The 27836-nt window shown below is 41.2% G+C and overlaps 1 protein-coding gene across 13 annotated transcripts in view; it reads left to right on the plus strand.

Moving 5' to 3' along the window:
* The window catches only part of reck (reversion-inducing-cysteine-rich protein with kazal motifs), a 198153-nt gene that overhangs the window by 12488 nt on the left and 157829 nt on the right, over positions 1 to 27836 (plus strand). For 2 of the 13 annotated variants that reach the window (XM_069920602.1, XM_069920614.1), the window contains exons 1-3: positions 10849 to 10946; positions 14285 to 14399; positions 27187 to 27299. The gene's annotated coding sequence lies outside the window, so the exon portion shown is untranslated. Of the gene's footprint in view, positions 1 to 2644; positions 2731 to 3346; positions 3443 to 3868; positions 3950 to 10848; positions 10947 to 14284; positions 14400 to 14819; positions 14932 to 25431; positions 25519 to 26378; positions 26515 to 27186; positions 27300 to 27836 lie in introns of those variants that run through there. The other 11 variants (XM_069920608.1, XM_069920604.1, XM_069920603.1 and 8 more) reach the window with 11 other exon arrangements.

Raw genomic sequence — 27836 nt, forward strand, 5'->3', positions numbered from 1 at the left:
TTTGCTATAGCTAAGGCTATCATAATAAATCTTTTTTGCGCTTCATCCAGTTTGAGGCCTAGTTCTTGTATTACTTAGAAGAAAGATCTCTGGATTTTTTGGTATGTTGCTTTTTGTGATTTTATTTAATACCTGATTTAGATCTTCCCAAAACTTTTCTACTTTCTCACATGCCCAAATTGCATGTACTGTTGTTCCCGTTTCCTTCTTACAGCGAAAACATCTATCTGATAATATTAGATCCAATTTTTTAAACTTTTGGGGTGTGATATATAACCTATGTAGCCAATTATATTGTATCATGCGTAACTTCGTGTTTGTTATATTATTCATAGTTCCAGAGCATAACTTTTCCCATATTTCATTTTTTATCTTTGTTTAAATCTTTTTCCTACTTTTGTTTTGGTTTATAGTCTTTATTGATGAGCCATTTCCCTCCACTTCTTTCATACCTGATTCTCAGATTCCAGTTTAAGTTCCTTGAACTGAAGCAACTTTGCCATAGACATGGTTTCCATTCTACATTTGCACTTTACCTGTTCTACCTGCCTTGAAATCATTATTTCACTAAATTTACCGATTTTAATTTAATCTTTTTTTTTGTTTTTCTTTATAATTTGTCTCTGTCCAAAAGCACAGTCCACAGAATTCAATCTTAAAATTCAATGTCCAAATTCATTTCTGAGAGAGAGAGAGATGTCTTTAGCAGCAGCATTTTCTCTACTCCTTTGAAAGTTCTGGCAGTTACTACATTCCTCTCTCTCTCTGATCTACACAGCTCCACCTTGGTGAGCCAGCACTTTGTTATACAGTTCTAAGTTGAAATTCATCCTTTAAGGATGATGGTCCAAAAGGTTTGTCCATGGTCCATAAAGACCTCCCACCCACAAAGAAAACTTTGGACTGCAAGAACAATTAAGGAGTTACAACCATAATATAAAGCAAAACACTGTATATTAACACACAGTAACTAATTTCATTTACAATGTTTAGCATCTAGAAAGGCAATCAGCTATCACATCATCCTTTCCCTTAGTGCATGCTATCATCAAATTATGCTCCTGTAAAATTAAACTCCAATTTAACAACCATTTATTCTTATTCATTTTTCACGAAAAGACTAATGGATTATGATCAATATACATCATAAGCAGTTTTTGAGCTTTACAAATGCAAACACCAAAATTCAGTAGAGCCAGCACAAGAGCTAACAATTTTCTCTATGGTGGAATAATTCTTCTGTAGATCATTAAACTCCTTTGAGAAGTAGGATACAGGATGGTCAATATCGTCATCATTTTTCTGTAACAGCACCACACCCACAGCTTTATCACTGGCATCCACAGCTAAAGAAAATGGTTTTGCTAAGTCAGGTGACTGAAGGGCAGGTCGGTGGCATAAAATGGCCTTCAATTTTTCAAATGCTTCTTGGCAGCACTTTGACCAGATAATTTTTTCCCCCTTAAGCAATTTTGTTAGAGGGAGTGTGATATCTGCAGTTTTTTTTACAAAACTTGGCAATAGTGGCCAGTCCCAGGAACCTTTAGAGTTTTCTTATTAATTGGAACAGGGAACTCTGAGATGGTCAAAACCTTTGCCTCAACTGGCACCAACTGCCCCTGTCCTACGACAGAACCCAGATAAGCAAGTCGCGTGACCAAACTCACTTTTACTTAAATTAACAGTGAGATTTGTTTTTGAAAGCCAATTAAACAATTATTCTAATTCAAGAACATGCTCTTTCCATGTGTCTCTACTGATAACTAAATCATCAATATAGGCATCTGTTTGCTTTAACCCCTGAATTACAGAATTAATCACTCTTTAAAATGACCCCAGAGCATTCCAAAGGGCATGACGTTGCACTCGCAAAGGCGTTACAAATGTAGAAATCTCTTTACCCCTATCTGTTAAATAAATATACCAGTAACCTTTCAACAAGTCAATTTAATAAAAAATTTTGCCTTCCCCACCTTGTCTATTCAATCATCCACTCTAGGAATAGGATAAACATCTGTCTATGTCGCAACATTTACCTTCTTAAAGTCTGTGCAAAACCTTAGGCACTAAAACACAAAGTGAACTTCAACTTGAAGTAGACTTTCTAATGATACCATTCTTTAATATGTAGTCAATTTCCTGGTCTACTCATCGGTACTTTTTCATATTCATCTGATAGGGATGCAGTTTAATAGGTCAGCATCACCTACATCCACATCATATTAAGCTATGGAAATTTTCTGAGGTACATCTAGAAATAGATTCTCAAATTTTAAAAAGTAATTGTCTAATTTCTTCCCTTTCTAAAGTTGGGGGATGCAAAACCATGGAATTTTCCAACCTCTGGCTTTTCAACTTTTGTGTCCCATGTCCTTCTGTGAAACTTGTTTTACTTGTCTCCTCATTATCTTGATTGATAACCATCACCTCTGGCGAAAGTTTAGTCTCACTGAGGTACTTGCTTAAAATAATCATATTCACATGACAGAACTGAGTTTCTCGTCTGTGATTAGGAGTTTCAGTAATATAAGTGACCTCATTAATTTTAGACTCAATTTTATATGGTCCTGGAAACCTAGCCCTAATTTGAATGTGTAGGAAATAACCAACACTAACTGTTTAAAATTTCTCCATTTCACCATAGACCTCATCAGTGGTGTGATACTCACACCCCGGGTTGTTGGTGCACCAGGGATGGTATTGACAGGACAGGTGGTCTCGTGTTGACAGGTATTCACAGGTTTTCCTATTGGTTTTGCCCCAACAATTTATAGTCTTTTCTTACCCCACCCTCTGCAGTAGATCAAGAAGTCATGATATAAAGTTCAGTACCTGCAATGTGGAATCCCTCATGGACGACCCCAACAGTGGGTGGCCCAGTCTGTGCTGCTTTAGGCAACAAGGTGAAAGGTTGGACATTGATATGACATCTCATGTGAAGGGTTCAGGGGAAGGTCAAATGAAGGAACAAGGGAATGTATGCATTTTGGAAAGGTAATCTGGAAGAAGAACTTGGTCTTCATGGGGTTAGAATAGTTATCTCCAACATTTCTTTCTCCCCCCCCCCACCTGCTAGTGAGTTTTCATTGTGGCCCCCCCCCTCCACCACAGTTACCCTAATGCCCCCGCTAAGATTTGTTCGGAGCTCACCCTGGCAAAAGAAATGTTTAATTTGTCATCCTGTTTGGTGCAGACATTATGGACTGGAGGTATGTTCCTGAGCTGTGTTTTGCTGAGATAATTTCCTAAAGATGCATTTGGTTTACAGTCTTCTCCTTCAGATTTTCTTTTGTGCATACTTTCTTTCTCATTCATTTCTGAAGCAGTTGTTGATGATTTAATATAGATATTCAAGTCCATTGATTGCTGATCAACTTCCAAACAACCATCAACGTCCCCGCTTGATCTGAACGATTGAGGCCTTTGCTGTATTCCAAAAAAGGTTATTCAATGTTTTTTTTTGAAACTTTATTTATTAATTTTAACATATAAAGAAAGTCAGTAATTCACATACAAAAAAAATACAAAACGAAGTAATACAAATACAAAGTAACATAATTAATACAATACCAATCTCAAAATCTCCCCCTGACAACTAAAAACTAAGATTAAAAGAAAAGAAACTATTTTTAACCCCTAAACCCCCCCCACCCCCACAATAGAGTGAAGAATTAATAGTTAGAAAGGTTATTCAATGTTAAACAAATCTTTTAACTGAAAATATAAACATTTTCAATCTTGTAATCTGCTGAGATTTTTTAGATATTTGTCCATGCCATTATTTTCAATGTTTTTGCTTGCTTTCATAATACATTCCTAATGCAGGATAAAATATCTCTCTGATTTTTCTTTCTTTCCCTCCACATAGGTGAAAAATTTCAACTAATTTCCGATGGAATGGCTTTTGTAGATTTTTGTGACTATTTCTAGCAAGAAAGCAAGTTATTGGGTAAGTTAATGGTCATTTCTTGATTCTTTCATTTTTTTTACTACTAAATCTACTGTTAAGTTGTATTTTGCTTTACCATGTGCCTGAACACTTGGTGGGAAAACTAAATTGGCAGCCTAAAATTGCATGAGGGTGTTCATTGCATGAACTACATTTAAAGTTCATTCTAAGACCATGCCATTTTTTTTTCCTGTTGGTTGCTTGTTCTCCTTCTGAACTTCTGATTTGGTTTACAGCTACATGAGTTTTTGCAATGCACTGTAAGATAAAATAAAAGAACTCCCTTTTTATAGCAGTTGTCATTTGCAGACATAAATGCTTGATAGGGTTGTGTGAAGAACAAAAGACAATAGGACTGCAGAAATTTCTGAAGGGGTACAGGGCTACTACAGAATGGCTCTTGACTAAGTGTCCCTTGCAAAAGAGGACCGCTTTCATTCATAATGATGCGGGGAAACTGGAAAAATGTCCTGCAGATGTGTGACTGTCAAAGTCAATTGAAGGAAAAGATGAGAACCTTGGTCTATTTGTTGAGTTTGGAATGATGAGGCAGCTTGATGAGAACTGGATAAATAATTGTGGGGAACAGCTTGGGCATTTTTGAGTGAATTTAAAGATGTTAGGAAATATGTTGTCCTCTTTCCCCCCACCCCCTGCACCAGTGTTCTTGCAAAAAAAAAAATAAAATTGAGTACTATGAACTTGTAAATTGTGTACATAACAAATGTTTTTGAAGTATGTAAAGAGTATGTACATTTTTGTTTTTATAAAAAAAAAAAAAAATTGGTGGTTGCTTCAGCCAGAATAACAAATATTTGAAGCAATTATTCTATTTTGACAAAACATTTTTGATTTAATCATATTTGATTTAATCACTCTTGGGAGCCTCGTTTCTGTGGGAATCCTGTATGCTTTACTTGTGGGCAGCATGTTGAGGGATGCTGGTTTAAGAGAAAAACTTTTTGGTAATTATTGAATTTTTTACCTGGCTGCCCAATAGCTGAGTACATAATTTCTTAAATGAGGGTCAATTTAATAGGATTAATCTGTGGGAGTGAGGCTTTTGAATTTAATAATTTTGATGTCTTGCTTCCAAGCTTGAAGTACCTATACTCTACCTCACCTTCCCACCCCCCCCCCCCAAAACATCTACCATCATTTCTCTCTTCCCCACCCCCTTCCCCAGTTTACAAGGCTACTGACCACCATGCTGCCTGAAAATTAAGAGCTGTAGAGCTGTTTTGACATTTAACTTGTTTAAATGGAGGTATGAATTGTAATAGTGACCATGAAGGAAACTTAGAACAGTCTTTTAAACAGCTTTTTCTATATTGTTGATCAGACTGCAAGCAGTAAGGCAGAGACTCTGACATATAGAAATCCCTATGAATGGTGGTCTAGCTCATGTAATCCCCCAATTTAAGGCACTCTCCTTAGCAAGACAACTGCATTACAAAGTCCTCTCTTTTTTGCTCCTAATTGAAGCACTGGACAAGTAATATAGACTACAAGCTGTTTTTTTTTAGAAAACTAACTCCATGGCAATTGCCTGCACTATAGTGGAAAGCAGATAAATGGAATGGCAGCATTGTTCAGGGAAGTGTACAACGGCTCCATGTGGGAGCATTGGTCGTCTTTGTTGCCCATAATCCCCCACACAGCTGGAACCACTCTGCCAAAGCAAGGGATATGCAGAGTGGTTCCAGCTGTGTGGGGGATTATGAGTAAGGAAGATGGCCATTGATCCTGCATTGGGCCAGCCGCTGCCTGCTTTTCTCCCACAGAAAAGGGAACGGAGAGTCACCTTTCCACCAAAGGTAAGAGTGGGCAGTCATGGGGGCAAGGACGATGGGGGACTGGAAGGCCTCCCTCTGAAAATGGAGAATATTTGCATGACATTTTTAAAACTCAGTTATATTTCATTCAACCTACCCCCACCTCAAAAGTCCAGCATCCAAAATCACCACAACTCAAACTTATTTAGTGTAAAAGCCCTGCCTCTGTGAGCAGCAGTTCTGGAGGTAAGTATGCTAAATTATTATGGGAAATTAACTTGTGTGTAAAAACCATATTTGATGAGCAGATGCCATCTCCCCGGGCGGCGGGGGGGGGGGGAAAGTGCCGGGTTTTGGAGGTTGCCTGTGTTCGGAATCCCGGATAAAAAGTGAGGTACCTGTGCAGATACTTTGCTTTTTTTAATTAGTCATAAAGCACTGTGTCAGGCCCTACGAATCCATGCCGCTCATTTTACACCCCATTAACCTACACCACGATACATTTTTGAAGTGCAGTATCTCATGATCTGCAGAAGGAAAGCATGGGCTAGATTGTGGTGAAAGTTAGTTCTACTGAAATGTAGAATACCACACAGGTTGGGGACAGGAATAGGTTGCTTCTTGCTCTGCTCCTGGATGTGTCACTGAGTTGAAGGGTGTTCCAGAATGTACTGAACTGAACAGCCAGAGATGGATGAAGTACCTGATCCCTTGGCTTTGTTCTATTTAATAACCTAATCTGCAAAAGGCTTCAGAAAATAGTGGGCTTCGCTAATTCACTACCTGCAATGTGGGATCCCTCATGGACGACCCCAACAGTGGGTGGCCCAGTCTGTGCTGCTTTAGGCAACAAGGTGAAAGGTTGGACATTGATATGACATCTCATGTGAAGGGTTCAGGGGAAGGTCAAATGAAGGAACAAGGGAATGTATGCATTTTGGAAAGGTAATCTGGAGGAAGAACTTGGTCTTGGATGAAGTACCTGATCCCCTTGGGCTAGGATGTACCTTTGCATCCATTTTCAGTGTCATTGGCAAATCAGATTTTAAGGCCTCCTAATCCTTTTTAACCCTATTTGGAGTAAGTCAGCTGATTTAAATTTGTCTGGGCTACAATCCCACGTAGTTGCCTTTGTTCTTATTACCAGAAGAGCTATAGCTATGAGATGGAAGGATGCTGTCCCTCCTACATATACTCAGTGGTTATCTGATGTGATGTGATGACATGCTTGACTCTGCGTGGGGGGGTGGGGGGGTTGGAAATTATATGTTCTACTAATGTAATGAACCTTAAATTTCTAAATTTATAGGGTCCTTTCCTTTCAGAATTTATAAGATTATTGGATCCCATTTTACAGTTTGGTTGTCCTTTCTTTCATGCGTTAATGGAACCTGTATGTTTAATCACAACTTCGCAAGGGAAGGATTAGATTATTAGAATAGTTTTTGTTTTATATACATTTTTATTTTTCTCTTTCATTGTTTACAGCTATTTGTTAATATATATTTACTTTGTTGGTTATGTTTTCTTGTTATTACCTATGTAAGAGCACAAAAATATTGGAAAGAGATTTTAAGGCCTTAGTCCAGAGGTGGCCAACCTTTTTTGGTTTTTAATTTAGATATACAGCATGGTAATGGGCCATTTCGGCCCATGAATATGTACTGGGGGTGTAGCTTAATTGGGCAGCACAGACTCGTGGGGCGAAATGGCCTAATGCTTTGCTGTATGTCTAAATTAAAAGGTTGGCCACCCCTGCCTTAGTCTCTGTTCATTGTACCTGTGGAATGCTGTGTATCTAAACTTGGTGAAACCAAGATGGTTTTTTTTCCCCAGATGTGTACCACCTGCCTTTAAATCATTTTTTTCCTGGTTGATTAGATTCGAGTAAGTTCAATGTACCTCACATGGAGTCAGTGAAAGTTGCCTTGATTCCAGTTAGTGTGCTAGAAATGTGTGTATCATACCATTTTGCATAATTGACTACTCTTACCAAATCAATGATTTTATCTTGCAATTGATCGTATGGTTGCTGCATCAGCAATACTTCAATTGCAAATCATTTTTTAGTCCGTGGACTTGTCTGTCAATCATATTTCATTGCAGCACCACAGTTTGTGAAAACTGTACATGGGAAAAGACCTAATCAATTGCCAAAATCTTTCAAAATTGTATTATAGGACCATACACCACAGAAGGAGGTCACTTAATCTATTTAATCTCTTTCAACTCATTCAAAGTTCAACTCACTCCAGGGAACTCTCTTTATATCCATAGAGCAATTTTTCTCCTAAAAAATATTTATCAAATTCATTTTTGAGAACTGTTGTTCAATGTTTCTTGTAACCAGTCAGGCATAGGATTCTAAATCCCTGATCAAAGAAAGTTACTGGGGGGAGAAAAATCAAGCCTGCTGCTGCAATATGCTGTGGCTGGACTCCTGCAGTTAGGAACACTTTCAAGCAATTAAAACATGTGGCTTTAATTTTGCTTCAAGGGAATTTTTTGGAAAGGAACAAAATTAACTACTTATTCTGCTTTTTGATAATTTTCTAATGTTTATCTAAATTGCATGAGTATAGGAATTAACCCATTTGGCTCACTGAGGCGTTCTGTTTTTATGCTTATTCTGGGGAGAGTCCCAGATTTGCATGTGTCTTTGAGAGGCAAGAAGTACTTATTTACAAATTAAAACTATTTGATCAGGCGATGTCGGGACTTGGCCATTGCTGGACCACAGAAAATGACCCAAAAGGGAACCTCCTATGTAAACGTATCAAAAGTAGAACAAAGCTTAAATCAGGAAATAATACTGTGGGTGGCACGTTAGCGTAATGGTTAAACGCATTGCCTTTACAGCGCCAGCAATCAGGACGTTGGTACAAACTCCTTATAGACAGCGCGGGACTTGAAGTCCGGTCCTAATTGTGGCAGATTCATCCTTTACAGTGCCAGTGAGCAGGACTGGGGTTTCGAGCCCTGTGCTGTCTGTAAGGAGTTTGTACAAACAGTGGCAGATTCAAAACTGACAATGGAACCTTATCCTTTGAGTGCCAGACCGGGAGTTGCTGGGCCACAGAATGCTGGATAATAGAGGTTCAACCTGTACTCTCAACTGGCCTCCTTTCAGATTTTAATGTGTTTCTTAATAAAAGGGCAATATATTGTGAATGTCTGTGACAGTTTAAAACTATTTTTGTGGAAACTGCCAAACAAATATGCAGTGCAATCACACAACCAAACATCTTGATTGAACTCTGGTCCATTATCATTTCACCGGTGGCCAGCCTAAATTTGATGAGCAAATGCACTCCTGGATGAATTCTTGTACTCTTTATGATGGAAATTAAAAGGAAATGTTAATTAAAAAAAAATGCATTTATTGAGCATCAAAAACAACTTTGACACGTACAGATGTACACTGTGCTCCTATTATCATCTTTTAAAACAAAAATCCAACACACATGTACACAAACGTTCACATACACCCACAGATACATGCCTGGGCCCCCCACTCCCTAACCAACTTGGTACCTTTGCTGACTATATCATGAATGTATTACCGATTGTACTGATACAACCACCTCACTCTTAATTCAGAGAAAAAAATGCATAAAGGGTTGGCATTTGTAGAATCATTTTCTGGTGGACTTTAAAAAAAAAAATAAAAAAAATAAAAAATTTTCACACTACGAACCATATTAACCAAAATACACACAAACATTTCCCTCTTGAATATACACAGTGTCATTTTCTCCCATTTTTCCCCCCCCCTTCCCTCCCTCCTCTCCACCCACTAAACGTTCAACATATACATTAAACCCATTAAACAATGTCATCACACAATGAAAATGAACAAGAAAATTGTGTCATCTACATTTACACACTGGGTCAGTTCATTTCATCTTCTCATTCTGTCATTTTAGGTGGTGGAGGTCCATGGTAGGACTTCTCTGTTGTGTTCCATGTACGGTTCCCAAATTTGTTCAAATACTGTGATGTTATTTCTTAAATTATATGTTATTTTTTCCAATGGAATACATTTATTCATTTCTATGTACTATTGCTGTATTCTCAGGCTATCTTCTGATTTCCAGGTTGATATTATACATTTTTTTGCTACAGCTAAGGCTATCATAATAAATCTTTTTTGTGCTTCATCCAAATGGAGGCCAAGTTCTATACTTCTTCTATTACTTAGAAGAAAAATATCTGGATTTTTTGGTATGTTATTTTTTTGTGATTTTATTTAATACCTGATTTGGATCTTCCCAAAACTTTTCCACTTTCTCACATGCCCAAATTGCATGTACTGTTGTTCCCATTTCCTTCTTACAGTGAAAACATCTATCTGATACTGTTGGGTTGGTAAACTCTCTTAATGTGCATTTGACTTTTCTCCAGTTTAATAAAGAAATTAATATCCCTATCAGACTTCCAGTGGAACAAGATGAGATACTTAGCTAATAGTGTCGTAAATGCTATTGCATCTTTCTTCAGGGAATTTAAGAAGTTGTTGGAAATTCCAAATGTTGCAGTCAATGGGTAGGGTTACAAATTGTCATTAAATATTTCAGATAGTGTGCTGAAGACTCTGCTCCAGAACCCTTGTATTTTTGGGCACTGATAAAACATGTGATGTAGGTGGCAAGGGGAGCCATTACACCTATTGCATTTGTCATCTATTTTAGGATAAATGGCTGACGGTCTGGATTTTGAAAAGTGAACCCTGTGTAGTACCTTGAAGTGAATGAGTGCCAAGCACGCTCAGGAGGTGGTACAACAAATTCTCTCAATAGCTTCTTCCATTTCCAATTCTTGCTCCCATTCTGTCTTTATTTTGGAAAGTGACTTTTAATTGACATAATAGAACTATTGTTGTCGATGTTCTGTGCAGTGAACGAAAGAAAAAACGCACAGAAGCTGTGAGGGAGTTAAACCAACCAAATGGCTTTACTGGAAATCTCTGAGAGCTTATCAGCACCACTCCCATGATCCTATCCGGCCCCTCCCACTGGAACCTTTGTGATCTCACACCAGTGTGAGCCTGCACCTCTGTGACCCGATTCGCTTGTAAATCAGTGCAGCTCATGGCATCACCCCACCCCTCCCCCCCCCCCCACCAAGAACCAGTGTTAGGAGGTGCCAAGTTCACAGTTTGTAAACAGTGTGGGAGGCCGACCTCTCTGCCGTGGAGCTGGAATAGTTACTGGTTGGTCAAGGTGTGCCAGTTTGAGGCAATTGACCTGCCTACCCCCCAATATCCAAAAGGCACCTAGTTCCATTGTGTCGTAACACCTTGTCTAATGCGCGCCTCTCCTTATGAAGATGTGTTTGCAGTTTTCGAGATTCTTAGGGATGTAGGATGGAGCTGGACTGTGGTGTGAAGTTGGTATGGGGGCTAAGGTGCCCACCTTCTTGTGAAGTCGCATTAGCAGGAACGTAGGTGCTTCCTCCTGGATGCGAGCCACTGGTACAAACTTTCCTAGGACTGTCAGCGGAACCCAATAGACAAGTTCAGCGGAGAATGTGGCCAAATCCTCCTCCTGAGCTGTGCAGATGCAAAGGAGCATCCAAGACAGCTCATCCACCCAATCCGGGCCTTGGAGCAATGCTATGAGGGCTGTCTTCTAATGCAGATTGAACCTTTCCTCCAGGCTGTTAGACTGTGGGTGGCAGGCTGTGGGGTGATGTAACTGGGTCTCTAGGGGCTGTGACATAGGCCGAACGTTAACTCCACCCCCCCGTCCGACATGATATTAGAAGGAAAGCCGAAATGGGGTATCCAATTGGCGATGAGGGCCCTGGCTCAGGATGAAGTGGAAGCGTCCAAGAGCAGGACATCTAGTGAACCTGTTTACTATTGTGAATAGGTGTATGGCGCTTCTGGAAACAGGCAGCAGCTCGACAATGTCCATGTGGACGTGGTCAAATTGTGTGTCGGCAGGAAGGACTGAAGAGGGACTTTCACGTGCCTCTGCACCTTGGATGTCTGGCCATGCAGGCAAGTTCTGGCCCAGTGGCCAAACTGTTTACACAGGCCATGTCACAAGAATCTGTCTGTGACCAGTTGAGTTGTCGCCCGGATGGATGGATGGGTGGGCTAACCCATGTGTGTCGAAGATGTGACACCTCAACGCTGTGGGAATGATGGGCCTAGGTTGGCTGACGGACACATCTCGGTGTGGCTTTGGATGGCCTGAAATGCACATCTTCCAGCTGTAGCCCTGAGACTGCAGTGCGGTAGACTGATCTTATCATCCTGCTGCTGCGATCGCTGTATAGTCAATTCCGTGGGACAGGAGTGCACAGACAGGATGGATGTACGGGACAAACTGTCAGCCTCAAGGTTGTTTTTGCTGGAAATGTGCTTGATAGCTGTTGTGTACTCTGAAATATAAGAGGGGTGAAGCTGCTGCCTTGCCGACCATGCGTCCAATACCTTGGCGAAGGCAAAAATGAGGGGCTTGTGATCGGTGAAATTCTTGGTCCTTCAAGAAAATGGTGCAAATGGCATCGGTGAGGTAGAGGGCTCGCAACTCCTTGCTGAATGTACTATTTCTGCTCGGGGGGGGAAGCAGGTGTCCACTAAAGAAAGCGAGTGGTTTCCAATGTCCATCAATCAGCTGCTCCAGGATGCCACTGACGGTTGTGTTGAATGATTCGACTGTGAGGATAGTGGGCACATCAACGTGCCAATTCACTAGAAGAGTGGTGTTGGCCAGAGCGTCTTTGGCCTTGTTGATAGCTGCCAAGAACTTTGCGTCCCAGCTGAGTTCTTTGGTCTGACTGGATCACAGCTTGAAAAGAGGTCACATGATCCCGGTTGCTGACGGCAAGAACCGATAGTAGAAGTTGACCATCCCAATGAATTCCTGCAAATCTTTGACTGCAGTTGGCTTTGTGAACGTTCGACCTTTGATGGAAGAGGGACAGCTCCGTGCCAATCGATACAGTGCCCAAGGAAATCAATGGCCGTCAACCCGAACTGACATTTTGCTGGGTTGATGGCTAGGTTGTAGTTGCTCAGTCGCTGGCAGAGCAGCTGCATGTGTGTTAGGTGCTCCTGTTGCGAATAATTGGCGATGAAGATGTCGTCTAGGTAAATAAAAACTAAATCCAGGTCGTGCCCCATCAAGTCCAGGAATCTGTGGAAAGTCTGTTCTGTGTTTTTGAGGCCGAATAGCATGTGGAGGAACTCAAAGGCAGAACGGAGTGATAAGGGCTGTCTTGAGGACGACGCTGGGGTGCACGGGGATTGGAATTTTTGAGAAAATCCTTGCTCCATGTAGATTGGATGTAGAAGTCCTGGATATGAGGAACTGGGTACTGGACAGCTGTTGTGGTGTTGTTGAGCTGGAGGTCGTCCCCCCACAAGGTCTCCATCCCCAGAAGACTTCAGCAACATGTGTAGAGAAGAGGCCCATGGGCGGTCCAAGCGCTGAATGATTTCCATATCCTCCATCTTCCTGAATTCTTAATGAGCTGCAGGTGGTCTGGAGGAAGCTTGCATGCCCTGGCATGTAGTGGCAGACCCTGTGGGGATATGGTGCTGAACGCCATGTTTCAGGACCATAGTGGAGAACTGTGGTGTTATAATGGCCAAGAATCCTGCCAATATTCTGGTAAACCTGTTGCTTGATAAGGTTACCGAGTTGAGGTGGGGGGGCTGAGAACTTGGTTTCTCAAAGGGTGAAGGTCTGGAAGGTCCTGGAATTGACCAGTCGGCATCCTTTCGGGTCTACCAGTGCCCCGTAGGGGTTGAAACATGTCAGCCAAAGTGAAGGTCCAGGTAAAATGGCAGGAGCCGAACTTAAGCAGGATGGTTCACACCTCGTATGAGCTTATGCTGCTATTGTTGGTGGTGGTGAGGGACAGTCCCAACTTCCCAGTGCTGGTGTCCCTGTTCGTGGGGAGGAAAGACGCTGACCTCTGCCCCTGTGTCCACGACGAAACACTGCTCTGAATGCCAGTCCCATAGATAAAATAAGCTGCCTTAATGCCCCTCAGCGACAGCTGCCCCGGTGTTTCCCGGATGATAGCAAGGTGTATGGCAGCGGCAGGCTCCAGAACCCCATTTCTGATGGTAGAAACACCACCACTCCGAGTTTGAGTATCCACCTGCTGCGGCTGTCGCTGGCCTCCTTGGAGTGGGAGAGAGACAAGTCTCTGGGCGTGACACTGCTACTGGGCCAGTGGATGCTCTGCCATATTGCTTGGTGTATTGCAGGACATCAGCACGGGTTGCTAACCTGTGTGGGTTGCTGAAGTCGTCGTCCGCGAAGAGTAGGCAGTTATCTTCTGTCATCTATTAGAGAAATACCTGCTCCAACAGTAAGCACCAATTAACTCCAGCATATCGTTCATAAGGCTGGAGGGCATGTGGTCATCCAGGCTGTCCATGTGGAGCAGCCATGTAGCTTTTTTTGCAGTGGGAAAGGGCAAAAGTGCCTTAATTCCCTCAGACTTGTCCGCGGCTGGTGACTGATACAAAAAGTTGTGATTTGTCTAGCAGTTTCTTGGTTGAGCGAAATTTTTGAAATTGTCCCTCTCACTCCAGGATTAACTGATGTTGGATCTTCCCAGGGTTGTTTGGCACGTAACTGAGGGAAGTTTGGAAAAGGCTTTGAAATAAAATTCTGAATCTGAAAGTAATGAAGTGGGTGTGACGGCAGGTAAGCCATGTATGTGGTGAGAGGAGAAGTTGCGAAACATTGTGCATAAAGATCTTGAAGATATTTGGTACCTTTAGTTTGCCATGTATTTTTAAAAAAAAAAATTTCGTGACTGAAGGTGAAAATGTGATTGTTATTTTAGGAACTTGAACTGACGTTACTGTCCACTTAATGATGTCCAATCTAGTATCAAATTTTTACCGTATTGAGCACCACTGGGTTATAGGTGTAGTTAGAGAGGTTTTTGGGCCATAATGAATATTAAAGATGCCGATTTAGAAGACAATTCTTCCAGTTTACACCAGGAGAGCTCAGGGGAAAGCACCCAATAATTTAGCTTGTGTATATGTGCTGCCCAGTTGTAGAATTGGGAAGAGCGAATCATTCACTAACCTTACAGTTTTACAATGATGTTTTCAGATGCTTGGAGATTTACCTTTCCAAATAAAGGAGGAAATTACTTTATCCAGCGAGGTTAAAAAATATTTTGGAAGAAACAAGGGAATGGTTTGAAACAAGTAAAGGAATCTTGGTAATATGTTCATTTTTGACAAAATTGATTCTTTCTATTAGTGACAGGGCAAATTGTCCCATCACTGAAAATCTGATTTCACCTGGTGGATAAGAGAAATAACATTTTTTATTAGGAAATTGGAGAATGTATATGTGATGTTGAAACCTCTGTATTTGAAACATGATTAAACTGAAAAGGCAGGTCTGATGGTTAAGTTGCAGAGCTGCTCTGATGACAGGATAACATTCATTCTTTTGAAGAATTAATTTATAACCTGAAAATGAGCTGAACTCCTCCAGAGTGGATAGAATGGAGGGAGTATTTCTTTGCAGGTCTGTGACAAACAGCAAGTCATCCACATACAATGAAACTCTAAGTCCATTTCAGACAATGCCTTTAAAGGTTGGGGGAAATCTGTAACATAATAATGGCTTGATTGCAATGGCAAAAATAAGAGGAGATGGGGGACATCCTTGTTAGGTACCATGTTCCAATGCAAAATAGTCAGAGTATTGTTTGTGTCAATTGATGCTTGTGATGTGCTTTATAGAAGGTGAATCCAGGAGATAAACTTGTTACCAAATTCAAATTTCTTTGATACTGTGAAAAGATACTTCCACTCTACCCTATCAAAGGTGTTTTCAGCATCTAGCAAAATTACAACTTCCGGAGCCTTTGTCGAGTGTTTATAGAGTAAATGATATTCGAGTGTGTGAATTTTAAATGTCAAATGATCAGTTTTATGAAACTGTTCTTTGCTTCAGATAGGATCTTTGGTAATACTCCTAGTCGAAATGGTATGACTTTGGCTACCTCTTTGACATCAGCATTAAGCACAGATAATAGCCTATAGGAGCCACATGATGTGGGATCCTTGTCTTTCTTCTAGAGGAAAATTATTGATGCTTGGATTAAAGTAATTGGGAGAACTCCTCATTCTAGTGCTTTATTAAACACTGATGGTGGGGAGACATCACATGATGCTGTAGGGTAAGGATGTTGGAACCTGATCCTCCTGGTAAATTAGTAAAAAAGAACTAAATAAATAATGTTTTCAGAGTAAATTTTTTGAAGTATATTTAAACACTGAAATCACTTTAAAAATGCCTCCGAAAAAAGAAAAAAAAATCACTACAGCTCTACCTGGAGCTCGAAGTGAAGAATAAAAGAGATCCGAGGCGAATATTGAGTTTGAAACAGGGAAGCAACATTCGATCTGTGCCCTCGGTGAGTGAAGCTATGGAAGGATCATCTACTGATGTCACTTGCCCTAGCTTTGGGGAAGAACCTGTAAGTACACTGCACATGCATGAAAGGTTGGGGCCTTCAGCGACAGTGTTGGAAGAAGGGGAGTCGTGCTCACGAGGGTCTAGTAGCGATGAAGAACAGCATTGTGAAGAGGAGGAATTGAAAAAAGTTAAGAATTTTAAAAGTAAAGTAAGATGTTGTAGCGGCAGCTCCACTGCTCCTGCAATAACACACGCAACCAGACGGGTTGAGCTCAGTGAGCAGACTAGATTATTGCAGGCCGCTGGGTTGCACTTATTCTCCCAGCCCGGACCTGGCTGAGAACTGCACTGGAGGGAGCTGACGTCATCCGGGCATCACGTGGTCCCCAAGCACGGGCTTCTGAGCCCTGAGCTGTAAGGAAGGAAACCCCCAACAGCGCCATTTTGGCCGGCTGCCCTGCCGCGTGGCTTACAAGTGGGGCCGGTTCGCCTGCCTTGTGGTGAGCCGCCACAATGTAACCAATGTTGAACTATTAAGAGAACTTCAAGGAATGAAATGGGAAATGAGCAGTCTTGGATGTAGATGAATAAAATGAGAAAATTAGATGGGAAAATAAAGAAGGTTCAGGAAGAAATGCAGCATGTTTATAATAGTAATGTCTTCCAGTCTTGTCACTATTTTGGCTATGTAAAATCAAAACAAAAAGTAGACATATTGGAAAATTTCTGTAGAAGAAATGATATTAAAATAGTGGGTCTTAAAGAAGGAATGGAGGAGCAAGACCCAATTGGCTTTTTCAAAAAATAAAATCCTGAAGTCTTAGGAGGATAGAATTTTGACTATCCTATTGAGATTTAAAGAGCTCATAGCTCTTTGAGGAAAACTATTTCCAAATCAGAACCAGCTTTCTGTGCTAATTAAATTCCTTCAATATCAAGATAGATCTTTAACCTTGCAGCAAAAGGGACAAGAGCAAGGAAAGGCATGCAAGTGTATGAAAGAGGTAGAGTTTTATTGTACCCTGATATGGGCAGATATATTAAGGGAATTTAATTCCGTTAAGAAGGCTCTTTTGGAGGGGGGGAGAGGGAATATAGATTCATGCTGCGTCATCCTGCAACCTTGAAGATTTTCCTGCCTGGAGGTCAAAATAAATTCTTTTCAAATTTTGTATAGGCCAAAGAATTTGTGCAAGATCTTCAAGAGTGCAGGCAGAATGAGGATTTAAACTGTGGTGCTACTGTGTCCGAGATGGACTAAATTTTTCAATCGCCCTGCGGGACTGATAATTCAGAATAATGATGATTCTCTATTTGCTGATTTTTTTTTTTTGGTGGAAATTTTTTAAATTTATGAATTAAATGATTAAAGATCAAATGGTAAATGTACCAGGAGGGTTGAGGGAGGGAAATAAGGTACTAACTGCTACCAGATCATATGTGTTTTTATGACCTTAATCACAGCCTGTAAAATAGAGGGAGGTAGTGTTGCGTATTATTTAAACAGCACTTGTTTGGGGGGGCTGGTGGGTTTACTTTGTTAATGTATGGTTTCAAATGTTGGAATATATAACCTTTAATTGTCTGTTTTCTTTATTTGGATTGCTGGAGGAAGAGTGCGTCAACACTTTGGACATTGAGTAATGGAATTAAGGGGTGGAGATTTGCGGGTAGAGGTGGAGGAAGCAATACTGAAATGATTGAATATGATTTATTAAGACGTGTAATATTGTGAAATTTGTAAATTTTAATGTTAATGAGTTAAATGGGAAGTTGAAGAGAAAGAGGATATTAACATGTATCAAGAAAATGAGAGTTGACTTGGCTTTTTTACAAGAAACCCATTTAATTGAAAACATCTGAAATTAAAAAGAGGTTGGGTATGTAGCAGCTTCTTTGTTTAATTCTAAGGCAAGAGGTATAGAGATTTTAATGAAAAAGAATCTTCCAATTAAAATACAATATGTTGTAACTGACCCTGCAGGGAGATGTATGATGGCACACTGTCCAATGTATTTGGAGTTGAATGCACCTAATGTTGGCAATGAGAAATTTATTCAAGGAACATTTCTTAATCTCGAGGATGCATGTGAAAATATTTTAATAGGAGATTTTAATTTTTGTTTGGATCCATTTTTAGATAAATCTACTAGAGGAGTAGAAATATAAAGTGAGAATTTTGTCTGATCATTAGTATTGTAATGCCTGATAAAGAGAAGTTGGTTTATAGATGGAGACTAAATCCATTATTACTCTAAAGAATGGATTTTTCTAATTTTTAAAAAATTCAGATATTTTGTGATTACAAATTTGAACTCTGTGAATGATAAGTTTGTAATATGAAATGCTTTGAAAGTGTATGTTTTGTGTTTTACTTCTAAAATCAGGAGTATATGAAAGAGATCAATTAGAAAAAGAAATAATGGTTTTGGAAAAGGATCTTCAAAGGAGAAGTTCTGAAGATAAACGTAGACAACTAAATTAAAAAAAACTATAGTATTATCTCTTACAAACTTAGTACAGAGAAAGCAATTACAAGAACTAAACACAGGTATTATGAATTAGGTGAATGATCACAAAGTACTTGCATGGCAACTGAAAGCATAGCAGGTTTTGAGAACTATTAATACAATTAAGAATGACTCCAATGTCATTAATTATAAACCTCGAGAAATAAATGAATCTTTTTAGAGTTTTTATTCTAAATTATATAGGCCAGAATCTTTAAAGGATGATAACAAAATAGATGGATATCTATCTCAGATAAGTTTACCAAGATTGAGAAAGGAAGAACACAGAATTGAGTGTCCACCTCACACAGGTAGAAGTGAGGGAGGCAATAAGTTCATTACTAAGTAATAAATCTCTAGGAGAAGATGGCTTTCTGCCTGAATTTTGTAAATAATTTATTACCTTTACTTTAATTTCCCTAAAAATAAGATGTATCAATAACTCACACTTTCCCAGAATCATTTCAACAGCAATAATTAGTGTGATACAAAAAAAGTCAGAGATCCTTTAAAACCTTCATCTTGTCGACCTATTTCATTATCAAATGCAGATTATAAGATTGTTGCCAAAATTTTTAGCAAATTAGGATGACTAAATTATTACCTAAATTAAATATGGATCAAACAGGTTTGGTTTTAAAAAAGTAAATCAGCTGAAAATGTAGTTAGGTTAATTAGTATTATACATTTAGCATTTAAAAATAAAGACTTGAGTGTTGAAGTGGCTCTTGATGCAGAAAGAGTGTTTGCTAGATTGGAGTGGGGCTTTTTGTTTCAGGTATTGGATACATTTGGACAGACCTTTATAAACTGGATTATGGCATTACATAATGATCCTAAAGCTAAAGTAGTGACAAATGAACAGATATCTGCTCCATTTCAAATGATGAGATCTAGTAGACAAGGATATCCCTCATCTCCAGCTTTGTTTATATTAGCTATAGAGCTACTTGCAAAGGCAGTTAGGAGTGATTTGGAAATTGAGGGATTTAGGGTTGGTCAAGAAGAGCATAAAATTAGTTTATTATAGATGATGTTCTAATATATTTGACAGAGCCTCCTTCCAAAATATTACATTGTAAATTGGAAGAATATGGAAAGATTTCTGGTTATAAAATAAATTGGAATAAAAGTGAAATTGTGTCCTTTATGGAATGAGATTGTAGCCAATGTCAAAAAAAACCTATTCAAATGGCCAAAAAATAGGATTAAATATCTCTGGATTCATATAGATAATTTAAAGAATTTATAAATTGTTTTACCATTACTTAAAGGTTGAAGAAGATTGGAAAAATTAATGATTTTACCTACAACATTAGTAGACAGGATTAACTATGTTAAGAAGAATAAATTCCCCAGAATACAGTATCTTTTTCAAATTTAACCTATATTGCTACCTCAACATTTATTCAGGAATTAAAAATATAAGGACATTTCTTTGGAAGGGTAAAATATCAAGAGTTTCTATAGAAAGGTTAATGTGGAAATATGAATTAGGTTCATATGAATACAACTTCCTAATTTTTAGAATTATCAAGTGGCCCAAATGAGATTTTTTTTTTGAAGGAGAAGAAAAGCCAACATGGGTTAAATAGAATTGGATAAATAGGAGAGAGATTAGCAGGAATTTGTATATAAATGAGATTCAGAATTAATAGTTAATGTTAAATAAACACCATTGCTGAAGCCCTTGATTAATATTTGAATAAGATAAATTATAAAATTGGAACAAAAGGAGATGTATCACCCAAGATGCCTCTGATTCAAAATTGTCTTGTACCATTTAAAAAGGATAACCAATTTTTAAGTAGTTGGTTTCATAAAAGGATTAAAAATATTGAAGATTGTTGTGATCAAGGCCAATTGATGTTGTTTGAACAATTAAGGAATAAATATGGAATATCTAGTAACACTTGTTGTTTTCAATTGAGAGGATATTTAAGGGTAAAGTCAGGTCCAGCTATATTGTTAGTTATTTGTATTGAGGTGTAAACTCTCATTAGGAGGGGAAATATTAAGAAATTTACTTTTATTACAAATGGGAACTCCTAAACATGTTCTTGTGTAGCCAGAGGTGAGAATTCAATTTGAATATAATAATTTATGAGCAAGGATGCTTAAATCTGTCGACTGTATAATGAGTTATTAATTTAAGATGTAGACTAGTTCAATGTAATTTTTTACATGAGTCATACCTTTCACTACAAAAATTAAATAAACAGCATATTTATCAGATCAATATTTTAGACGTGAGGAGGAGATGGGAACCTTGCACTCAACTTGGTCATGTTCCAAGGTAAGACCTTTTTAGGTGGACATTTGGAATTGTTTAGAACATGTTACAGGTATTGTATTTCCACAAAACTCAGAATTATTGGGGAATAAAGAAGGAGCAAACCTGAATTAAAACAATCTGCATACCAATTGAAATTTGTTAAAATTTCATTAGTGGTGGCAAGAAAATGTATTGCAGTTACTTGGAAATCAGATTCACACTTGGGTATGGGAACTTGGAATGCAGAAATTCAAAATAGTATTCACTTGGAGAATATTGTATATAATTTGAGAAATAAATATGGTATTGTGGCGGTGTACATCCTCGAGATGAACCAGCCCCGCTTGTATTGCCACGTGGTGGGACAGCCATGGGGAAACGACGTTGTCGGAGATTTCTCTCCGACTCCAACATCCCTTCCAGCGCGCACCCTGGGCTGTGATTATGATGTCACAATGCACCAGGTGTCTGAGCTCACGCTGCCCTTAAAGGGGCGTGCTGAATTTGAATAAAAACAGTCGTTAATGACCCTCAATGTGGTCTGTTTCTTCCACTGCTCACACTGCCACAGTGGTGACCCCAACGAGCCCAGATGTTTTTCGGACTCAAAACACCATGGATTCAGCAGAGGTTAGTGCTGTCTCCATCAAACCCCCCCCCTTTTGGACCCACTGACCGAGAAAGTGGTTCAGGCAGACGGAAGCACAATTTCAACTCTGCAACATCTCCTCAGATGCCACGATGGTCTATCATGTCGTGAGCAGCGCTCTGGACCAAGATATGGCAGTGAGGGTGGATGACATCATCCACCACCCCCTGGCTACGGACAAGTCCACCGCCCTTAAAGACCTGCTGCTTGGAACTTTCTGGCTAACTCCTCAGCAACGGGCTTCTGGGCTCCTTCACCTAGATGGGCTGACCGTAGTCCATTGACGCTGATGGATGAAATGCTGGCCCTGGTGGAAGACCACAAGCCTTATTTTCTCTTTGCCAGATATTCCTGGAACAGATGCCGGAGGACATCCAGTTGCTCCTCACAGAGGAAGACTTCCTCACAGAGACTTCTCAAACCCAAGGAGAGCAGCAGCCAGTGTGGATGCCCTCTGGCGCACTGAGGGAGAACGAGGCAGCCCTCAACCAGGTGACACAACCAGGAGCCAGCTGACTGCAAAACGCTCCCAAGACCAAGCCAGAGAAGGGCTAGTCAACCTGGTGTTTCTATCACGAGCGCTGGGGAGCACAAGCCTATAAGTGCCGCCAGCCCTGCAAGTTTCAGGGAAATGACCAGGCCAGCCGCCGTTGATGGCTGTGATGGCTGGCCACACAAACAGCCTCCTTCATGTGATGGACAGATCCACCAGCCGCCGATTCCTGGTGGACACGGGCTGAGCTCAGCGTCCTTCCCCCCCCCCCCCCCCCCCCACAGCATTAGAGATTCGCACCTGATCTCAATGTCCAACCCTGCAGATGGCCAATGGCTCCACCATCAGGACCTACGGCACCCACAGGGCACAGATCCAGATCGGGAAGAAGTTTCACTGGAGATGCATCCTAGCCTCAGTGGGCTCCGTGCTGTTAGGGGCTGACTTCCTCAGAGCTCATGGCCTACTGGTTGACTTGAAGGGCAAAAGGCTGGTCAACGTCCGAACATTCCACTCCACCCGACCGGACACAGCGCAAGCCTGCAGGCCCAAAATCGCTGCCATAGCCGCTGTCAGAGGCAAGTTCGACGAGATCCTCCACAAATTCTCCGCCATCCTAGAGCCACAGTTCAACTCTGCCCTGCTCCAGCATGGGGTCTTCCACCACATCGCCACACAGGGCCCCCCACTGCATGCTGGACCCAGACGGCTGCTGCCTGAGAAGCTCCAGCAGGCATAGGAGTTCTTCAGGCTCCAGGAACTGGGAATTGTCCGGCGCTCGGACAGCGCCTGGGCATCGCCACTCCATATGGTTCCAAAATCGTCCGGGGGCTGGTGACTGTGCGGGGACTACCTTCGGTTGAACAACACAACCACCCCCGGCAGGTACTCGGTGCCCCACGTACAGGACTTATCCGCCAACCTCCACAGTGCTTGGGTCTTTTCCAAAGTATACCCAATGTGGGGATACTATCAGATCCCGGTGCATCCAGACGACGTGGATAAGACGGCCATTATCACCCCTTTCAGTCTCTTTGGGTTCCTGCATATGCCCTTCGGTCTAAAAATGCGGCTGAAACATTCCAGCGCCTCATGGACGTGGTTGGAAAAGACATGGACTTTGTATTCATTTACCTGGACTATATTCTCATTGACAGTCGCAACTGCGACTAACACAAAGCCCACCTCCGCACACTCATTGCCCGGCTGGCGACTTCAGCCTCACGGTCAATGCGGCCAAATGCCAGTTCGGCAAGCAGTCCCTCCAGTTCCTGGGGCACACCACTTTGGCAGCTGGTGCTGCACTGGTGCCGGAAAAGATAGCGGCTGTTCAACAATTCCTTAAACCCTCCACCCTGAAAGGCCTCCAAGAGTTCGTGGGGATGGTGAACTTTTACCATCGTTTCATCCCTGGAGCCGCGCGCACTATGCGCCCACTGTTCATGCTCATGGCCACCAAAGAAGACTTTATCGTGCTCAGAGGAGGCGGACAGGGCTTTCATCGCAACAAAGGAGGCTCTAGCCAGCACCACGCTGCTGGTGCAGACACAGCCGGAGGCGCACATGGCATTCTCCGTGGACGTCTCAGCTTCAGCAGTCGGGGGGGGGGGGGGTGGATTCTGGAACAGTGGTGCCTACTGACCTTTATCAGCAAGCAGCTGCATCCGCCTGAGCTCAAATACAATGCCTTCGACCGGGAGATCCTGGCGCTGTATTTGGCCAACCGCCATTTCTGCTACTTCCTCGAGGGCAGGCCATTCACAGCCTTCACGGATCACAAGCCCCTCACTCAAGCACTGGCGATGGCCAAGAATCCTTGGTCCACCAGACAGCAGCGCCACCTCTTGTACGTGTGTGAATTCATGACCGACATCCGACACAGGGCCGGCAAGGACAATGTAGTGGCGGATGCGCTCTCCCATCCAGTCAACAACACTCTCGCGCCCGGCCTGGATTATGAGCAACTGGCTCAGGCACAGGAACGATGCGGAGAAACAGGCCTTGTGGAGCGCTTTCTCGGGACTCAAACTCAAGGACATCCGGGTGCCCAGCAACCCGGACATATTGCTCTGCGACTTAACAGATACGCCGCGCTCGATGATCCCACCGCACTGGAGGGCGAAGGTCTTCAGTCTGATCCATGACCTCACTCACCCAGCAGAAAAGACAACTGTGCGGATGGTTTGTGTGGCCTGGGCTGTAGGAGGTGGCAGAACTGGGCAGGAACTGTACCAGGTGCCAGACCTCCAAGGTCCAGCGACACATGCGAGCCCCCATCCAGAACTTTGACCCAGTGGTTCGCAGATTCCAGCACGTCCATGTTGATATTGTCGGGGCCCCTGCCAGTGTCCAAGGAGGCTTGTTACCTCCTCACGGTGGTGGATCGGGCCACAAGGTGGCCGGAGGCCTCCCTGATTAAGGAGGCCTCCGCGGAGACGTGCGCCAGGACTCTGGTCAGCCAATGGATCGCCCGTTTTGGAGTCCTGGCGTATATCACTAGTGACAGGGGCGCAGTTCATGTCTGCCCTGTGGATTCAGATGGCGAAGCTCCTGGGCATCAAGCTCCACCATACCACAGCATACCAACCGCAGTCCAACGGGTTGGTGGTGAGGTTCCACAGGCATTGCTTATGGCTAAGCTTTTCGGACCAGACTGGGCGGACAAACAACCCTGGGTCCTCCTCGGGATTAGGACGGCACCCAAGAAGGTCCTGCAGGCTTCAGCAGCGGAGATGGTCTATGGTGCACCACTTTCCCTGCCGGGTGAGTTTCTTGGCCCAGACCCTGACATCACGGCCACTGATAAAAACCTGCTGGCAGACCTACGCAGGCAACTGGCCTCCCTAGCTTCCCCCAACCCCAGTGCGCCACGGCACCCGGCCGTTTCATCTCCCCAAAGAGCTCGACTCAGCCCAGTTCGTTTTTGTGCGGAGAGGACCACAAGGTGCATAGCTGCAGCAACTGTACGAGGGGCCATACAAAGTCTGGCGGGACCTTCACCCTTGACGTTGTGGGGGGAAGAGAAGAACTTTTTACAGTGGACTGGACATCACAGCCGGTGCAGACGGCCGTGCCCAAGCACTGGGGCTGGCTGCCAGCGACAGGACACGTAGCCGTTTCGGGGTTGGGGGGGGATGGGGTTGTGTGGAGGTGCAGATCCTTGAACCGGCCCCACTTGTATTGCCACGTGGCGGGGCAGCCATGGGGAAATGGCATCGTCAGAGGTTTCTCTCTGACTCCAGCATCCCTTCCAGCGCGCACCCTGGGCAGCGATTATGACGTCACAATATAGCAGGTGACTGAGCTCATGCTGCCCTTAAAGGAGCGTGCTGAATTTGAATAAAAACAGTCGTTAATGACCCTCAACATGGTGGCTGTGTTTTTCTTCCACTGCTTTGACCGCCACAGTGTATTTTTGCAAATTTTACACGTGTATATGCAAATTTTAGGTATAAATATCTCGTCGTGTTCTTCCTGCTCATCAAAACCTGCGTTGATCTTCTCAAAATTGTAGAAATTCTGGAATCCTGTGTTGGATAACATTCCTCTGAGAAATCCCTGAATTTTTTTCTTTTATATTACTACATATTTGTTTATAAATTTATTTGTGGGTTGGAGGGAAGGATGTGGGTGGAGGGATTATAACCATCATGTAACAATTGCATCTTAAATTTTTGTAATACATTGTTTATTAATGTATGGAAAATTTTTAAACAAAATATGAAAAAAACACAAAGTAATAATTGGACTAGTTTATCATTAAACTTTTTATAAAACTCCATTGGAAATCCATCAGGCCTGGAGCTCTGAGACTGTATTGCTTTAATCAACAGCGTAATCTCTTCCATAGTGAGTGAGGCATCCAGTTCCTTAATCTGGTTTGTAAGATTAAGAAACTGGTTCATTTTGGTGTCATCAGAATCTTATTTGGATTTGTAGAGTGATGAGCAGAAAAATTTAAAGGCAGCATTGATTTCCACGGGATCAGATGTTATATTATTGAAGGGGTCTCTAATTTACAGTATCAGCCTTGATGCAGCCTTGACGTTTCAGTGATTGGGTTAATAGGTGGCTTGCCTTTTCCCAGTGTTTGTAATGTGAACCACAATTTGCATTAGTCACCACTCCACCTGTGTAGTTGATATAAGATCAAATTTTGCTTGTAAATCAAAATGTTTGTATAATTTTGAGGATGAACAAACTGCATAGTGTTGATCCATTTCACTAATAGCAGATGTTAGTTCATTGATCCTGACAGTGCATTTCTTATTTAATGAACCCGTATGAATTATTTGACACCCTCAAATAGCATTCGAGTGACTCTCAGAATAGGAAATAGGAGGTTGACTCTTTTTGATTGTGAGAGAGGCAGTCACTAATGGAGCCTGATATATGTTCACAAAGTTTTTCATCTGCCAGAAGAAGAGAATAAAGTCTATAGTGAGGTGGGGAAATGTTAATTAACCTAATTTAAGGATTAATTGTTTTTGTAGAGTTATCATAATTACTTAGATGTCCTGTGTCATAATATCCAAGCGGACTGGGAGTTCTCTTCTCATTCTTGGAAGATATGAGCTCTTGAGAAACTTTTTGAATTCATTATCATTATTATTCATCATCAGTATTATTTCATTATTAATCATTTATTATCATTTTAATTCATTTATATTTGTTTGAAGTTGAGTATCATTATCATTTACAATATGCTTTTTACTCCGTTATGAAGTGCGAAGCTATGAAAATGTTTATTCACTTTTATCAATGAAAAATTAAAGCTATTTACAGCAGCAATTACAAAGTTTGATTTATTTGGATGAATAAGATACAATTTGGAATATCAAAGCTTACTTGGAAGGTGACATGTTTTGAGATTGAGAAATATTAGAAGCTGGGAAGTGTCTCCTACATCCTGCCTATCCACTCTCAATCTCTCCTGGAAATAGATGTCATTTTGCTGAAGTTTGGGTACTTTGAAGCAGAAAATATGATGGTGAAAAGTATCATAGACATAGAGTAAAATGACCAACATAAGGAGGATTCAAATTGTGATTTGTGGTGGAGTGTGAGAAGTAGTAAGAGGAAAAAGTATTTTACAAGTTGTTATTTCTGTATTATAGGATGAAAAGGTAAATGGGACCCTCCAAGCAATGCTACCTCCTTCTGCCATCACTGCTAATTATAGAGAATATTTGTGTGACTTGGTTGTGAAGGAGGAATTGGGCTAATTTAGGTTGGTATCATTTTATTTAATTATTTTACTTAATTTATTGTATCTGTCTGTTGATCAGAGAACTGTTTCAAATGTTTCGTTGAATCAAAATCACAGACCTCATTGGTAATACATTTCACTTGTGAAAAATGAAGTCCAATGATTGGTTTGAATTTCATTTGAGCGCTTATGAGTAGTAAAATTTAAAGAAAATTAAGGGGAATTGGCTCAGGCTTCAAACTTTTCAGACTGATTTATATAAAAAAAAAACATTTGGAAGTGTGATTGAATTCACCAAAACAGCAAATCGATGTTTTGTAAATAATACACACCATATAATTAACACTTTCTTTAGCCCAATCATTTGAAAGTACCTCAGACAGTTGAGCATCTCTTCCAATTATGTAGTAATTGTCAAGTTTATGTTATCAGTCCTGCTCTATTATAACAAAATGTAATGTTTAACTGAACAGTGAAAACAATAGTTCTTTGGCTTTATTTATCTACTTCATTATCTTATTAAATTATAGCAAAATCATCTCCACAAGTTAGTTTGGT

Source organism: Narcine bancroftii, chromosome 2 (assembly GCF_036971445.1).
Source record: "Narcine bancroftii isolate sNarBan1 chromosome 2, sNarBan1.hap1, whole genome shotgun sequence".
Classification (NCBI taxonomy): Eukaryota; Metazoa; Chordata; class Chondrichthyes; order Torpediniformes; family Narcinidae; genus Narcine; species Narcine bancroftii.